The sequence below is a fragment of the Mesocricetus auratus genome, unplaced genomic scaffold (assembly GCF_017639785.1).
Source record: "Mesocricetus auratus isolate SY011 unplaced genomic scaffold, BCM_Maur_2.0 Super-Scaffold_100029, whole genome shotgun sequence".
NCBI classification, from domain to species: Eukaryota; Metazoa; Chordata; class Mammalia; order Rodentia; family Cricetidae; genus Mesocricetus; species Mesocricetus auratus.
This window is the reverse complement of record NW_024429210.1, coordinates 2,950,420-2,964,439: the sequence shown is the minus strand read 5'-3', so window position 1 is coordinate 2,964,439 and position 14,020 is coordinate 2,950,420. Positions and strand designations below refer to the sequence as shown.

At 35.3% G+C, this 14,020-nt stretch overlaps 1 long non-coding RNA gene across 2 annotated transcripts in view; it reads left to right on the top strand.

Annotated features, from left to right (window-relative positions):
* Positions 1-14,020, top strand: part of LOC121134711 — a 58,696-nt gene that overhangs the window by 35,572 nt on the left and 9,104 nt on the right. Inside the window, exons 3-5 of one of the 2 annotated variants that reach the window (XR_005871834.1) lie at positions 2,147-2,258; positions 3,734-3,805; positions 6,290-6,347. This is a non-coding gene — a long non-coding RNA (uncharacterized LOC121134711). Of the gene's footprint in view, positions 1-2,146; positions 2,259-3,733; positions 3,806-6,289; positions 6,348-14,020 lie in introns of those variants that run through there. The other variant, XR_005871833.1, reaches the window with a different exon arrangement.

Below are 14,020 nucleotides of genomic sequence, written 5' to 3'. Positions count from 1 at the left end.
TGGAGATACAGTGTGCTTCCTGTTCTTCAGTAGTTATAAAAGAATTTTGCTCTATACCTGGTCAGCAAACGCACATGTTTTTGCCATTCTGAAAAATGGTAGTATGTTAGTAGGAAACTTACTATTTCCCAATAAATTTTCTGATATGAAAGTGTTAATTACTTCAGTTTCATAATTTCTAGTATTTCTTGAATAACAAATCCCAATGTTGCCTTCATTATTAATATTCACCTGAAAATGGTGAAAGAATCACAATTCTATACTGTTGATGAAATAACATAGAATCTTTAAGAAGTAGAAGTGAGACTACATAGAGAGATAAATAATCTTGCTTATCCACAATAATCTGTCTCCATTAAATGGGGAAACTTCACTGAGATATATTTGAAAATCTGAATTCTCCAGATTATGGTGAAATTATTTTCATAATTCAAGCTAGAAAAGAAGACAGTTTGTAAATACTATTCTTGTCTCCAATGTGGAAAGATGCAAAATTTTAACTCTTTTTAAATTTAGAAACAATTTTTTACATATCAATTCCCTCCTTTTCCCTCTCCCTCCCATCCCTCCATGCCTCCTACCAACCCCCCAACCTACTCCCCTCCAGCACCGCAAGGATGGTGAGCACTTTCACGAGGGACCATCAAAGTCTTTCACATCAGTTGTGGGAAGGGCCTGGGCCCTCCTCCTTGTTTATGGACTGAAATATTATCCCTCCATAGGGAATGGGCTCCCAAAGTCCATTTGTGCACTAGGGATAAATACTGGTTCTACTGTTAGAGGTCACACAGACTGTCCAGGCCTCCTAACTGATACCCACAGTCAGAGGATTTGGTACATTCCAATGCTGGATCACCAGCATTATGACTGGGTTTCTGTGTGTTCTTACTACGTCAGATTAGCTGGTTCTGTACTTTTCTCCAGCATGGTCTTGACTCCTTTACTCATATTTCATCCCTCTCTACAACTGGATCCCAGTGGTCTTGAAGAATACCAGAGCTATCCTATATAGAGGAGTGGAAGGTCCAGGAAATAGAAATAAGTCACATACAGTTTGTTTTCTGTTTGGAGAAGGAACCAAGTAGAGTGAGAATCATGAGAAATAAGAGGAAGTTGACATAATGAAGAAAAGACCGGGGATACAGATTTGAAATATCATGTTTATTGCATGATGTGGTTGAATCTGAACATGTGCCCCTAAAAGTTTCCTGAGAAATTAAATCCTCAATGAAAGCAGAGTTTTGCAGGGCATCCACAAAAGCATTGTAAAGGTGTGCCTTGAGCTCTTCTCTGTGCTTGCTTTATACAAATAGAAGAGATCAAGTTCTATCAGCCATTCTCTACCAATCTGAAGCTTGGAATCTATGAAGATTTCAGGACCCAGTGAAGCCCCTGAAATGCTGTTCAGTGAAAACTCTCAGTCTGTATTTCTCTTCCAGAGTATATGTTTGTCATGAAGGAGCCATATAGCACACTATGAAGAAGTCTAAGGACAGGTGGTCAACTATTTTTGTGGAGTAAGTGCAGAGGTAGCACTTTGAGATGGTTTACAAGACTGGACCTACTGGAAATTACTGCAGTTAGCAGCCCAACACCTTTATTTGTTAAAAAGAAACAAACAAACATACCTGGTTCCAATACAAGCAATGGCTAGATCTATCAAAGGGTGAGAAGGGCAAGAAAATATAGGAAGAACATGGCAGAATTCAAGAAGTTGTGGGAGGTCATAAAAATCTTGAATAAAATTGTTGGGAACTTCATAATCTCTAATCCCCATTGATTGTGTCTTTATTTTGTTGCATTTTGACAATTAAAGCTACAGAGTGAACTGGTAGATCACGAAGAGCCAAACACCTCAGCTACAGACTCTGCAGATACCCAAAACACATGGAGACAAAACAACAGAAAGTAGAGTTGCATGAAGAGGCACAAGAATTAATGAACTCTTGTTCACTCAGGAACCCCATAAAATTAATAAGCTGAATTTATAATATATGCAGAGGATCCAATTAGACACCTAGGCACTGTGATTATTGTGTCAGTCTATGAGTTCATATAAGCCTTAGTTAGTTGTTTCACCATAACTTGATCTCCTGGTATCTTCCATACAGTAGCTCTTACACTCTTTATGCCTCCTCTTCTATAGAGTTTCCTGAGCTCTCAGAGGAGGAATTTAATGGAGACACCTCCATTAGAACTGAAGATTCTTCAAATAATGTCTGGCTGTGGGTTTCTGCATTTATTCCCATCTGCTGCAGGTGAAAACTTTTTTCATGATGAGCTGATGAGGTACTGGTCTATGAGTAGAGCAGACTCATTAGGAGTCATGTAATTGATACATTCTTAATACCAGTGGTGTTTGATTTTACCCTAAGTCTCTGGGCTATCTAGTTTCTCTTTCTTGGCCACCCAAGCAGAGTGGAGTATGGATTCCCTCACACGACTTGGGCCTTGAGTCAAACCAAACATTGGTTAGCTACTTCTACAACTTCTGTGTCACCATTGCCCTAGTTTATCTTTTAGGCAGGATAGATTGTAACTCAAAGGTCTTGTGGTTGGGATGGTGTTTTCAAAATATGCTTATATTTTTAAGAACTGAGGAATTTTTGACAAACATTTTTCTGAATTATTGCTTTCCTGAGAAAAGAATTTACAAGTATATAATTCAAGACAAAAATATATAAATCAACCTTAAAAATACTATAATTACCTGTTCATTAAAAATAGTGTCTGTTTATTTACCAGTCTGTGAATCTTCTTAATTAAATCAACTCAATAAGCTAGTTACCATAATAAAAGTTAACCTACTTATCATAGTATAAGTATTCTGCCTATTTACTTCTTTTGCAAGATAAATAAAAGAAAGCTCTTCACCTCCCTTACCATTGATTCTTCAAGTATAATAACAATTCAATATCCAAGACTTTTGAAACATTTCATAAGGGAAGAATACTTCCTTATTTCAAATAGCATATGAAAGTTAAAATGAAAATTTTATTTCACCTTAATTATTTTCCAACCCTATAATTAGAAGCTAATCTTTTCCACACATAGCTGCAGGCTGAGAACAAGTAAATGCTTGACTGTGGAAGTGATTGCAGAACTTTACTTTCTGATAATTACAAGATATAATTACGTTGGAGCTTTTAAAGACCTTTCAGTGATTAGGGAAGCTTCTCTAATTCAGTCATAACATTTGTATTACTAATAAACTAAGAAGTCCTTAACTCTAATAGCTGACAAATGTGATAGAATACCATTTCACCAAATGGTATTGGAGGCTTCAGGGAAAATTATTTAAGTATTTAAAAGCATTACATATTATGAAATCAAAGTTCATATGTTTTCTTGATAAATATTTGGTAAATTATGATGTTATTACAATAATGTTACTGGCATTTATTGCAACTGCATATCTGGAACATAGAGAATAGTTAATAGGAAAACTTGCAAAACATTTTTTAGCAGCTATTGGCAGCCTAATTCAATTCAAAGAGGGGAGTCAGGGAACCCCTGCCAGTGTAATTCACACAAGAATTTGTCACTAAGGACTTCTTCATTTTAAGAAAGTAGAAGCAATTTTTATTTTTTGTGTGGCAGTGAATGTGATATGAAAATTGTTCCTGATTTATAATCTGAACACAAGAAAACACAGAAAAGTCAAACTCATTCTTGATAATTCAGGAAAATTAATTTACTGAAATTATAACAAATATCCTTTTGTTTTTTACAGGTTTTCTCTGTCACTGTCACTATGAGTTATGACTAAAATGTGCATTTCAGGTCTAACTGAACAGGCTGTAAGGTAAGGAAGAGAGATGCTCTTTGAGAAAGCAGAATACATCTTAGTGCTTCTACAGCAGAGGAATGTGATAAATATTGACATATGTGTGGATCACTCAACATGGGTATCCATGAGAGCACTTCATGTGAACATGAATGGGCAGGCAAAGAAAACTGAGATAAAATAGCAACATTTGGAAATATGTAAAGAACATGCTCTTGATACCCTCAGGAAGGCCTAGTACCAGAAGTCTTGCAATTAACTCTTTGTGTTTGGCTTTGTATTTTGATGAATCCAAGACTATTTTTATAAGTTTACAATATTGTCTTTGAGAAACAGACATCATCAAAGGAGTTTTGTGAAACAATTGCATTTGGATTTTGAGTCCCTGGGTCCTGTGTCTCCAGGTGTTTCATGGACATGTCATCACTTACCTATGTCTACTGCGTGTCCCATATTGTTCATTAAAGCTGTACATCTTCCTGAAAACTGATCAAAAGATATTGTCTACTTTATAGATAATGAGATTGAAAAAGCCTAAGTAAACTATTTAAAATTCCCAATGTAACATTTTTAAGAGCAAGATTCAAACCTAAGTTTCATTAATTCCAAAGACCAGTACATTAAAACACCCTGTTCTACACCCTTCAATGTCATTTAGTCTCTTTGGAGTTGAATTTCTTTATATGCATGAGGCAATAAAGTCATTCCATATATTTTTTCAACCACTAGATTAATAAAAATTACAAAGTTGTATGTATATATATTGTTATATGTTGTTTTATATGTATTGGTGCTTTGATTGCTTTTATGGTCTTTGAAGGACAAATGTGCAGTGCATTGCAGAGTCCAGACATGGCATCAGATCCCTAGGGACTGTAGTTGTAGGTAGTTACAAGCAACCACATGGGTACTGGGAATCACAGCCATTTCATCCTTAAGAGCATCATTTTTAACTACTGAACAATCTCACCAGCCCTTGGATGTGTCAGGATATTGAATTACTATCCCACGATTTATATTCCTTCTCCCTCAAATTCTAAATTACCTTAAATATATAAAAATCCAGTAGATATATTCAACATGGGTGTTCTTGTTTGTTGTCTGTTGCTGTAATAAACACCATGAATGAAGGTTACTTGGAGGAATTTCAATTTAGTGACCATCATGAAAGGAAGTGGGGACAGGAATTCAAGGCAGGAAACTAGAGTCAGGAACTGGAGCAGAGGCTGTGGAGGAATCCTGCTTACTGGACTTCAGAGTAGGCTCACATTTGGCATTTCCTTTACCTGCCAGAAGGTCATTTATATATTATAGGATGGACTTTGAGCACATCCATCCAAGATTTCACTGACCCCCAAGACTCTTCATTTTATATTAACCAACTTGTTCTCCAAGCCATTTTGCTTATGTTCATGTCATCTGTTTTGATGGGCTAAGAATCTCTAAAATATGTGTATCGAATAAATTTAAAACTGATTCAATCCAACTAATAAATTATATCAAATTATATTCATTAACTGTGATGAAAAATTTTGCTGTGCTGTTGGAATTGGTGCCAAAATATTCCAATGACAAGTTCTACATGTGTGCTCATTTATGGACACTGGTTCTTTCTTCCTTCCTGCCTGCCTGCCTTCTTTCCTTTCTCTCTCTTTCTCTCTCTCTCTCACTCTATTTATCTATCATATATCATCCATTCTCTATCTCTCGTATGTTTTCCACTTTGAATTCATAGCAAGATCATCCTGGTTTCACAAAATTTCAGAAGAATTTCTTCCTCTTCAAGTTTTTGGAATAATTTAAATATTAGGAGCATGTCTCTTGATGTTTTGTAAATTAAGCTGCATACTAACCTGACACTAACTACTTCATTTCTCAGATCTTTCTACTTATTCAGTCATGTTACTTATTACTAATACCCATAACTTTATCAGTTAATTCTAACCTATCAATTCTGTTGAATTGAAGCTGTCCATAACAATTTCCCATGTCTCCATTTCTGTAGTATCACTCAGAAAGAACTCCAAATTTTATTTTGATATTCTTTCCTCTTTTATTGTAATCTTCATCTGTTAGTGAAATGCTTATCATTTTGAAAAATCAAAGTTTTAATTGCATTAACTTTTAAACATTTTGACCTTCATTTCTTTTATTTCTGTTTAACCTTAATTGTTTCTTTCTATCACTCTGGGTTTGGTCTACCACCTAGAATTTCCAAGATATATGATTTGTTCCTGGTCCCTCTGCTATAATAATAAAGATATCAAAAACCAGGAACATTTCTGATATTGATATATCCCAGAAGCTCAAAATGTTTTATTCCTATTTTCTCAAAGGGACTTAAAATTTCATCCTCAATTATTTTGTGGTTCAAGAGTACATTATCCACTTTCCATATATGTGATATTCTGGGTTGTTGAGTTTTTCTCTTTCTGCTCTTGATTTCTTGTTTTATTGAACTGTGGTTGAAAAAGGATATATTATAAATTTCCTATTTTTTAGTGACTTATTTTGTAGACTACCGAAAGACAAAGCAAGCATTCCACGAGTTGTTGAGCAGAGTTAGTGTCCTGCAGCTGTTGATTATTCTGGAGATTTCTCTTAAATAAAGTGTGTCTGCATTGTGATTTATCTCTCTTCTCTATTTGACGTTTTATCTCAATAATGCATCCTCTGGTCAAAGTGACACATTAATAGAGATTTAAAATGATTATTTGCAGCTTATATCTCTTCTTGGGTATTTTTATTATTGGGTTTATATATTTGTTTATTCTGATTTTGAAGTTCTCATACATTTAGAATTTTTCCTTCTCACTATGCCATTATTCAATGGTATAACTTGTATTGGTTTTTAAAAGATTTAATTCTTAAAGCAAGTGACTCCAAATTTCTCAGAGTGTCAAAGTGTAAAACAAGGGTAACTCATTCTTTCCTGTCTCCTACAATCCATATTTTTTATAATAATTTTGATGCCAAACACAGTATTCTGTTATCTTTCTTCTGAAGCTTTTATGAAGATAGTTTAATGCTGTGTGGATTGTGAGTAAATGGATGTAACTATATGAATTAATGCTGGAACAACATGTTCCATTATTATCTTGCTCTGCTCCCAGAATTTATAACTTTATTCAATTTTATGTGTTACATTTTTGAAGGTCTCTGTTAAAGAAAAATATATTTTAATATTTTAAAATTATTCTTTCCTCAAAATATTTTTTAAAAAGAGTTCAATTTATGTTACCTCTTCACTTCATATTTTTCTTAAGCACAAGGCAATATTGTCAAGTTATATTTCACTGTATTCATGAACAAACATTTTCATTGGTAAAGCAATTCAATGACTGGTAGTTTCTTAAAATAATGTTTCATAGCAAACTTTCCTATGAGGATACCATTAATTCAAATATTAAATATTAACATATGTATTATTACTGGAAATAGTTAATTGCTCTTTCATACTATCTACTATACTTTGTGACATCCTAGACAGATGAGACAAAGAAATGACAAATGAATAGAATGAATGGGATCTAAGGCCTACACAGTGATTTGAAAGGCAGCATAGGCAATTTAGACTGCAACAAAACCAGAGTGTGGAGGATACGATATATATATGGATTCACTGCCAAACAAGTAGGACTCAAATGTTAAATCATTAGTCCTGCAAAAATAGAAAACCACAAACTCAACCTCTAAAACTATCCTTTAGCTTAATTTGAAATGAAAATTTATCAGGAACTAATGCATAGGAACACAATTCATACTACCCTAATTAAGACATAAAAATCTTTCATATTAGCTAGAACTTGATTCCCTGTTAGCACCAAACACCATATTTTATAATTTGCAACAGATGAAAAGAAAAAGTAGCAGAGTAAATGTTCTCAGTGTGTCTCACTACTTTTTAAAATGAAGATGTAATATATTACAGAGAAAGAAATATTCTTGTGCGTAACTCTTGCAGACTTACACAATTATGGGATACCAATGTTTCGTATGTCTACAATAATATGAATAATAGCTACCAAGATAATACTAATGGCTCAATATTTACATATGACACTTCATGCAAAATAAATATAGGCTAATAAAATGAATTTTTTATGGCATCTCTGATTCTCTGTTTCCTCTCAGCTCTAGGAAACCAATTATTTACAGTATCCTTCACTTATTTTCACTCCTATTTAGAATTGCTTTTCTTTGGAGATGTTTTAGTAAGTTTTATTCATGCAGCTACTGAGTGTGTTTGAAAATGATAAAGGTTGTAAAGAGCTATATACACTAGCTACACTGTACTTCTGTGAATATATTTTAATGGAAATCTTATCAACCAAATGTCAGAATTTCTCTAGTGATATTCACACTGTGGCAACACTCTTTCTCTGAAAAAGAGCCAAAGATTTGGATGTAAAACAGAGATAGAGAAAATATATTTATTCTAAGTATTTTCAGATAAAACAACTTTCTTGTATTTTATTTGTTTAAAACAAGGTGCATGGTACACATTTGATAACACCATTGCTACAATAAAAAAGAAGAAATAGTTTCTATATGTTTTTCCCAAGCAAGGAAACAAAATGTTCTATGTAAAGTTTTATAAATAAATCTTTCTTATCTGCCTCTTTTGGTATTCCACCTTTGTTTCCATGACACAAATTTAAAATGCAGTAAGTTAAGGACAGACAGTATTCATGTACACATGCAGGTTTGTACATTCATCCTGAGTTCTATTTCTTCTGAAAACAATAATGGACAGGACTCTGGGATCTCCTGGCCTGGCGATTACAGGCAGGTGGACTTAACCCTGTGGACCAAACAACCACAAGCCTGTTGACGGTACTGTGTAATCCAGCTCCTACCGAACAGGAGAGGTAGTGCCTCAGAATTGTCTGAACCCATGCATGATGAGACCCATCAGTTGGACCTGCTTACACCTAATGGAATAGAACCTTGGGACCGTACACACCAGGAGAGGAAGAGACCCCCACCTGTGCTCACTGGTAAAAGGGTTGGGAAGACAACAATAAAAGAACAGATTCAACAACAGAAAAACCAATATGATGCCACCAAAGTCTAAGGGAAATACACAACCAAGACCTGAACATCCAAACACAGGATGAAGTAGAAGAGAGTGACCTAAAAACAACTTCATGAAGATGATAAAGACAATAAAAGAGGAAATGAGACAATCCTTTAAAGAAATGGAAGAAAAGACAAACCAAAAATTGCAAGAGGCAATTTAAATATTGCAATGTTTGAAAGCTGAAATAGACACAGTAATAAAAAAACACAGTCTGAAGGAATGCTGGAATTAGAATAAGTGGGTAAACAATTAGGAACTACAGATGCAAGCATAACCAACAGAATACAAGAGCTGGAAGAGAGAATCTCAGGTTTGAAGATACACTAGGAGAAATAGATTCATCAACCAAAGAAAATCTCTAAGTCCAACAAATCCCTAACACAAAATATCCAGGAAATATGGGACATCATGAAAAGGCCAATCATAAGAATAATAGGTATAGAAGGTGAAGAAACCCAGCTTAAATGTGCAGAAAACACATTCAACAAAATCATATCAGAAAAAGTTCCCAACCTAAAGAAAGACATGTCAATGAAAGCCCAAGAAGCTTACAGAACAACAAATATAGTGGGCCACAAAATTATCCCCTCAGCACATAATAAAATACTAAACATTCAGAATAAAGAAAGAATTTTAAGAGCTGAAAAGGAAAAAGGTCAAGTAAAATATAAAGGCAAACCTATCAGAATCACACCTGATTTCTCAATGGAAACTCTAAAGCCAGAAGGTCCTGGATAGATATTGTACAAACACTAAGAGACCACAGATGCCATCCCAGACTACTATACCCAGCAAAGCTTTCAATCACTATAGATGGGAGAAAACAAGATAATCCATGACAAAACTAGATTCAAACATAACGTGTTCATAGGCAAGTGGACTAATATCAGGGTCTTCAAATCAATTCCATTGATCTATGTGTTTCCATGCCAAAGACATGGTATTTTGCTTTTTACACCTTTCTTTTTCTATGTCTGTGGAATATGTCATCTGAATTGCTTTAGGAATTCCATTGCATATGTACATAGTTTGGAAATTTGAATTTTTCCTTAGTTTGTTAATGGAGATGGCTCAGTGGTTAAGAAAGAGAAAGAGCACTGAGTCTTATTTCAGAGGGTTTGAGTTTGGGGTTATCTGTTGCCTTTTTTCCTATGAGTGTAGTTAACTTACTTAGTTTGGAGTTTTCCTTCCAGTACTTTCTGTATGACTGGATTACTGAAAATGTATTGTTTAATCTGGTGGAATATCAAATTTTTAATAGAAAAAAATCTATGAAAATACAAACAAACATTGGGAGGAAAGTAATGAAACTATTCAAGACCTGAAAGTAGAAATAGGATCAATAAAGAAATCCCAAAATTAGAGAAATATAGAAATAAAGTCTAAGGATTCAAATAAACACCACAAAGGCAAGCTTCACCAACAGAATGCAAGGGATGAAAGAAAGAATCTCAGGCATGGAAGATGTAGCAACATCAGTAGAAAAAAATGTTAAATAAAAAAAGTCCTACCATAAAACAATAGAATTTGAGACACTATGAAAAGATAGCATCTAAAATAGTTGGATATTATTTCTATAGAATAAATATAGATGAAAGGCACAGAAAATACTTTCAGCAAAATAATAGAAGAATATTTACTTAACTGAAAGGAGATGTGTATCAGCTTATAAGAACGTTAAAAGCTGCAAGGGAAAAAGACCAAGTAACATATAATAGCAAATGTATTTGAATTATACTTGACTTGTCAGTGGAAACTAAAAGCCAGAAAGTCATGGGAACATCTGCTACAAACTCTAAGATACCACAAAGGCCATAGAGGAATATGATACCCAGCAAACTTTCAGTCATCATTGATGGTAAATAAGACATTTCATGAAAAAAGTCAAATTACAACAACATTTATCTGCATATCAAGTCATAAAGAATTTTCTAAAAGGTAACCTCCAACCTCCAAAAGAAAACAGGGAAATAATCTCAGACCATCAAAATCAAATGAAAGAAAGCAAAGAATTACACATACACCCACACATACACACAAACACAACTGCTACCACCACAACCACTAACAAAGTAGCCAGATTCACCAATCAAAAATATTGATTTTTCTCAGTAGCAATGATATGAACTCCTCAATAAAAAGGTATAGACTAACAAAATGCAAGCAAAAACTGACATCCATTCTTCTGCTGTACCCAACAAACATACCTCAAAGTCAAGGAGAGAAATAACCTCATGGAAAAGGGTTGGAAAAATTATTTCAGGCAAATGGACTTAAGAAGCAAGCCAGTGTAACCATTTTAGTATTTAACTAAAATAGAAATCGCACAACTAATAAAAAAAAAAGACACTACGTACTCATCAAAGGTAAAGTCCACCAAAATAACATTTCAAATCTTAACATCTGTTCACCAAACTAAAGGTAACCTAAGTTCACAAAGGACATTCTGCTATGGCTGCTTAAATCACAAGTTGCCTTACATACAATCATAGTAGGAAGCTTTAGTACCTGCTCCCACCAATAGACAGGTCACCCAGACAAACACTAAAGAGGGAAAAGTGAGAGCAAATTAAAAGTATAAAGAAATGGTTCTGGGAGATATTTACAGAACATTTCACCTAAATACAAAATGATACAACTTCCAATCAGTATCCCACTGAACTTTCAACAGAAGTGATCATACACCCAGGCAGAAAACAAGTCTCAATATATATAAGAAAATCAAGATATACTACACATCCTATTGACCACAAAAGATTAAAGATGATTATCAGCTACACAAACAACAGAAAACTAACAAACACATGGAAATGGAACAAACAACTCTTTTGTGTGTGTGTGTGTGTGTGTGTGTGTGTGTGTGTGTGTGTGTGTGGAGGGGTGTGTGTGCATTTGACTCTCATTTTCCAGATTGTTGACTGGATAGTTGTTTCTTCCAATTCCAATTGAAACTTACTATCATGGTCAATATTTCACACAACACTAGAAATTCTCAAAGAATAAAATAAAACAAGTAAAACTTTAAGTCTGATGTTATTAAACTCAAATCCACATAAGTAGAATTATTTCACTGTGCCTGTGGTAGGCATATGTCTATTCATTGCCTAGACTGGAGATAGAAGGTTTAGGAAAGTTTCATGGATAACAATCAGGTATCCAAGATGAAAAAATAGAAGCTAAGTAACATTTGGAAATAAAGACTAAGTTTTCCATACTATAAATAATAATACTCAATGTTAAGAGAATCAGCTGACAATATACAATTTCATGCAAATATATTGACTTCTGCACATTTTCACTCTGTTATTTTCTCCCATTTCCCCCCCTCTGAAACCCTTCTACCTTAAAATCTCCCTCTTCTCCCTTCTACTTTGACCTCTCTCTCTGTCACTCTCTCCATAGACCACCAGCGAGGGATAGGGTCACAAGAGCCTTATACATGGTGGAATGATGACATGTCCAATCTTATGCAGTTGTTGTGCAAGTAAACACAGCTCCCTGAGTTCATGAGTGCAAAGACAGCGTCCTGTATATTATTTCTGCCACCAGTTCCTGTTGTCCTCCTGGATGGACTTCATCAGTTTTTTTATTAGCTTACAAAAAGACATAGGTTTCATTATGTAGTTTTTCAGAAAAAAAATTAGTAGTTTCTTTCCCCCTACTTCTTCCTTGTCATCTCTCCATGGTCCCTCACTTCCATCAGCCTATTCTCAGACCTCTTTCCTCCTCAATACCTCTTGTCCCCTTTCATTGAACCCTATCTAGTTTCACCACCTACACCCATTCTAATAATCCTTATTTAGTATAAAGAGACGCTAAAGTTTAGGTCCCATATATGAATGAGAATATGTGATAATTTTTGTCTTTCTGAGATAGGGTTGCCTCACTAAATGTAATACTTTCTGATTTTACTCATTTTTCTGTAAACTTCATGATTTGCTTTTTCTTCCTGGCTGAGTAAAATTCCATTGTGTGTGTATATCATGCCAGATTTGCAGATTTGGCAAGGGTGTCTTGAAGTAGATCATCAGAGGCAGAACCATGGTGAGGCTCAGATCTTCACTGTCTAGACCAGGGTTTTTAAATCATGTTCCCTGTTTTATGCATTCTTGGGTCAGTCGTGTAACAGGACATTATGTCTTTTGGGGAACAATACTGGATTAAGAAGTCTTTGTCCTTGGAGTAAGCTTGTTAGAAAATATACCATCTGCTGTTACCTTTCCCATGGAAACTAGTCTAACTAGTGACACAAAAATGGCAATATCAGAATAAATGGAATTTTATTTTTTCCTTTTTTATTTTATTTTCCAGTTTAAATTTAGATAAGAAACAAGGTTGCTTCACAAGTCAGTTCCAGGTCCCTCTCCCTTTCCCTTCCCTCCTCCCATGCCCTCCCCCCAACCCCCCCCCCCCGTTATCTCCTCATTCCCCCAGGGAGGGTGAGGCCCTCCATGGGGGTGTCCATAGTCTGTCATTTCATATAGGGCAGGGCCTAGACCTTTCCCCAAGAGTTCAGGGTGAGAGTGTACCTCACATTGTTCTATGGGAGTCCAAAGTCCGTGTGTATACTTGGGATGGGTACTGATCTGCTGCCCAAGGCTCAATAGATTACCTAGGCCTCCTCACTGACACCCAGATTCAGGGGGTCTTGATCAGTCCCATGCTGGATTCCCAGGCTGATGCCTGGGATTCAAGAGTTAACCTTTGTCTGGTCAGCTGTTTCTGGGGGTTAAACCAGCCCAGTCTTAATCTCTTTGATCATCAGTCCTCCCTCTCTGTTACTGGCTATCTTGAGTTCAGCTCAGTACTTAACCAAGGGAGTCTGCCTCTTCTTCGATCAGACGCTAAATGAAGTTTCTGTTTCCCAGACTCTCTGGCCATAGGATTGTAGGCTGGCACTCCCGAGATCTATGTCTAAAATCCATATATGAGAGAGTACATGCCATGTTTCTCTTTTTGTGACTGGGTTACCTCACTCAGGATGGTTTCTTCTAGTGTCATCCATTTGCCTGCAAATCTCATGATTCCATTATTTTTTTCTGCTGAATAGTACTCCATTGTGTAGATGTACCACATTTTCTGTATCCACTCTTCAGTTGAGGGACATCTAGGTTGCTTCCAAGTTCTGGCTATTACAAATAAAGCTGCTA